Below are 3608 nucleotides of genomic sequence, written 5' to 3' on the forward strand. Positions count from 1 at the left end.
GCAATTTTGAGGAAGAAAAATGGAATTGGAGGAATCAGGCTCCCCAACTTCAAACTATACCACAAAGCTACAGTAATAAAGACAGTATGGTACTGGCACAAAAACAGAAATATAGATCAATGGTACAGGATAGAATGCCCAGAGATAAACCCACACACGTATGAGCACCTAATTTACAACAAAGGAGGCAAGAACATACAATGGAGAAAAGACAGCCTCTTCAATAAGTAGTGCTGGGAAAACTCGACAGCTACAGGTAAAAGAATGAAATGAGAACACTACCTAACACCATACAGAAGAATAAACTCCAAATGGATTAAAGACTTAAATGTAAGACCAGACACTATAAAACTTTTAGAGGAAAATATAGGAAAAACACTCTTTGACATAACCACAGCAAGATATTTTTTTTCTTTAAAGTAAGGCACAGACAAATGAGTCCCTGTTCAGTTTATTCAAATAATATATATATATTTTTCTCTGTGAGTAGTACTGAGGGGGAATCAAAGAAAGCCTCATATATTAAATTCTTAAATAGATTCTTTGAATTCAAAAGTAAGGGTCAACAGGAGAGGCACAGGTGATGGGCCTTGTTCCAGCAAACAAAGCCACCAAGGCAGTCCTGCAAATTAAGGAGGATGGCAAATCCATTTCTTAAAAAATATTTCTCGAGGGGAAAAATATAAAATACCTAAGTTTCAAAAGCTGGAGTACCTCCACACTCTTGGTTCTCTACCCCGGACTATCCTAAATTAGAGTGTTTCAAGGTTAAGTTTTCAATGATTCAGCTTTTTTTTTTTTTTTTTTTTTTTTTTTTTTCAGTATGCAGGCCTCTCACTGTTGTGGCCTCTCCCCTTGTGGAGCACAGGCTCCGGACACACAGGCTCAGCGGCCATGGCTCACGGGCCTAGCCGCTCCGCGGCATGTGGGATCTTCCCAGACCAGGGCATGAACCCGTGTCCCCTGCATCAGCAGGTGGACTCAACCACTGCGCCACCAGGGAAGCCCAATGATCCAACTTTTGCAAACATATACAAATACAAATATATTTCTCGTGAGCAGTTCTTTTTTGGCGATTAATAGCAAGCAATATGCTTGCATTAGAGGTCCAATTTCCACTCGAATGCAAAGTTTCTTCTCTTCTGGCAGCAAAGCCATTTGCAAAGACCTGGAAATCATGAGCTTCCTAGGTGGGAAGAGGTGCTTCTGGTTCACCTGAAGATAGCCTTTAAGAATGGCTGGTGTTTTATCGTCCCCTTTCAAGACCTGGTGTGTGTTGTTGATGACAATGGAGTCGGGCCTGCCATAGTTGGGCGGGTTTGCATAGGAGTCATAGATGAGCCGAGCCAGAATGGGGGCGATCTGAGCCATGTCCCTCAACACATCCCCCGGGATGTGACCAGTCCACTTGGAGAGAGCTTCCAGATTCATGGGCTTGATGACCTGGTCTGTGGATCACTCGATCTTGAACAGGGAGACACCGCCGGGCTTGCCGATGAGGTCCTCATGGTGCAGGACAGCGTCGCTCCAGGTGATGCCGAGGAAGTCGAGGATGAGTTTGAGGTAGCGCCAGGGGTGCAGCACCAGCTGCTTGTAGTACACGGGCAGGCACTTGTCCTTGCCCACCTCCGTGCACTGGGCGTACATCACCTCAATGGCCTGTTCCCCTTGTTGAGGCAGTCCCGGGACCTGCTGAGGTCGAGGCCGGCGACGGTGACGTTGCAGGTGATCATGGAGTGCACGGAGGCCAGGCCGTCCTGCACCATCAGCAGGAACCTGGAGCTGGGGAACAGGCGCAACAGGTAGACGGAGGACTTGAGTGTGAAGGGGTCTTTGTTATAGAGAGGACGCGGGCCGGCTCTCCATGCTTGGCGATCACCTCCAAGATGAAGGCCGGCGTCCAGCACCTCGCCTGTCACACCCGCCTCGTCCAGCCTCAGCTTCTCCCAGCCCGACTTGGACCAGGCCTGGGCATGGCCAGCACGCGGGGGATGATGCCGGAGTCCTCCCTGCAGCGCAGCTTGGGATGGGAGTCCAACATCGCACGCGTGAGCGTGGTGCCACTCCGGGGCTCGCTCCCCGCGAAGATGAGCGGCATGGCCTTTCCGTAGAGGTACTCCACGTGGTCCGTGCCCAGCATCACGAGGTCCTCCTGCTCCGGCCACATGGCCCACCGGGGGCCCCCTAGCACCGCCCGGCAGGCACTCCAGCACCTGCTGCCCCAGCTGGACCACCAGCACCAGGGCCAGGGCGAAGCCAGCTGCCAGCAGTGCCCTCTGCACCGACAGGCGCATGCTGGGCCCGGGGCTGGGGGCGCTTTGGCAGCCCCAGTGGGCTCACATCTCCCCTGGACATTCTCATCCCTGGGATCTAGCCCTTGTGGCTGCTTGCCAAGACTCTCCACCAGCTGAGCCTGCAAGAGACGTCCGGCGGCAGCTCTGTGCACCGAGCGACTCAGTGCTTGCCAGCCGCCCCGACCCACAAGATCTTTTTCGACCCACCTCCTAGAGTAATGGAAATAAATACAAAAATAAACAAATGGGGCTTAATTACACTTAAAAGCTTTTGTACAGCAAAGGAAACCATAAGCAAGACAACCTTCAGAATGGGAGAAAATATTTGCAAATGAAACAACAGACAAAGGATTAATCTCCAAAGTATACAAACAGCTCATGGGGCTCAATATCAAAAACACAGACAATCCAGTTTAAAAATGGGTGGAAGAACTAAATAGACATTTCACCAAGGAAGACATACAGATGGCCAAGAGGCACATGAAAAGATGCTCAACATCACTAATTATTAGAGAAATGCAAATCAAAACCACAATGAGGCATCACCTCACCCCAGTCAGAATGGCCATTATCAAAAAAGCTAGAAACAATAAATGCTGGAAGGGGTGTGGTGAAAAGGGAACCCTCCTACAGTGTTGGTGAGAATGTAAATTGATACAACCACTATAGAAAACAGTATGGAGGTTCCTTAAAAAACTGAAAATAGAACTACCATATGACCCAGCAATCCCGCTACTAGGCAAGTACCCTGAGAAAACCATAATTCAAAAAGAGACATGCATCAAAATGTTCATTGCAGCACTATTTACAATAGCCAGGACATGGAACCAACCTAAATGTCCATCGACAGATGAATGGATAAAGAAGATGTGGCACATATATACAATGGAATATTAGCCATAAAAAGAAACAAAATTGAGTTATTTGTAGTGAGGTGGATGGACCTAGAGTCTGTCATACAGAGTGAAGTAAGTCAGAAAGAGAAAAACAAATACCATATGCTAACACATATATATGAAATCTAAAAAAAAAACAAAAAGGTACTGATGAACCTTGTTGCAGGGCAGGAATAAAGAAGTTGACATAGAGAATGGACTTGATGACATGGGGTGGGAGGGCGAAGCTGGGGCAAATGAGAGTAGCATCGACGTATATACACTACCTAATGTAAAATAGTTGGCTGGTGGGAAGCAGCAGCATAGCACAGGGAGATCAGCTCAGTGCTTTGCGGTGACCTAGAGGGTTGGAATAGGGAGGGTGGGAGGGAGGCTTTAGAGGGAGGGGATATGGGGACATGGGTATGTATATGGCTGA

At 48.2% G+C, this 3608-nt stretch overlaps 1 pseudogene; it reads right to left on the reverse strand.

The window, feature by feature from the left end:
- Positions 1-1175: 1175 nt before the first annotated feature.
- Positions 1176-2416, reverse strand: LOC131758694 (protein-tyrosine sulfotransferase 2-like; annotated as a pseudogene).
- Between the last annotated feature and the right edge of the window lie 1192 nt (positions 2417-3608).

The sequence above is a fragment of the Kogia breviceps genome, chromosome 6 (genome assembly GCF_026419965.1).
Source record: "Kogia breviceps isolate mKogBre1 chromosome 6, mKogBre1 haplotype 1, whole genome shotgun sequence".
NCBI lineage: Eukaryota > Metazoa > Chordata > Mammalia > Artiodactyla > Physeteridae > Kogia > Kogia breviceps.